Source organism: Cherax quadricarinatus, unplaced genomic scaffold, assembly GCF_038502225.1.
Source record: "Cherax quadricarinatus isolate ZL_2023a unplaced genomic scaffold, ASM3850222v1 Contig220, whole genome shotgun sequence".
NCBI classification, from domain to species: Eukaryota; Metazoa; Arthropoda; class Malacostraca; order Decapoda; family Parastacidae; genus Cherax; species Cherax quadricarinatus.
In genome coordinates this window covers 22,155-22,500 of record NW_027195246.1, presented here as the reverse complement: position 1 = coordinate 22,500, position 346 = coordinate 22,155, and positions in this window count along the sequence as shown.

Here is a 346-nt window from a genome sequence, read left to right as displayed (position 1 = left end):
ATGGTAGTGGTGGTAGTGATGGTGGTGATAGTGGTGGTGGTAGTAGTGGTGGTAGTAGTGGTGGTAGTGGTGATGGTGGTGATGGTAGTGGTGGTGGTGGTAGTAGTGGTGATGGTGGTGATGGTGGTAGTGTTGGTGATGGTAGTGGTGGTGATAGTAGTGGTGGTGATGGTAGTGGTGGTGGTGGTAGTGGTGGTGGTAGTGGTGGTAGTGATGGTGGTGATAGTGGTGGTGGTAGTAGTGGTGGTAGTGGTGGTGGTGGTGGTGATAGTAGTGGTGGTGATGGTAGTGGTGGTGGTGGTGATGGTGGTAGTGGTGGTGGTGGTAGTGGTGGTAGTGGTGATGG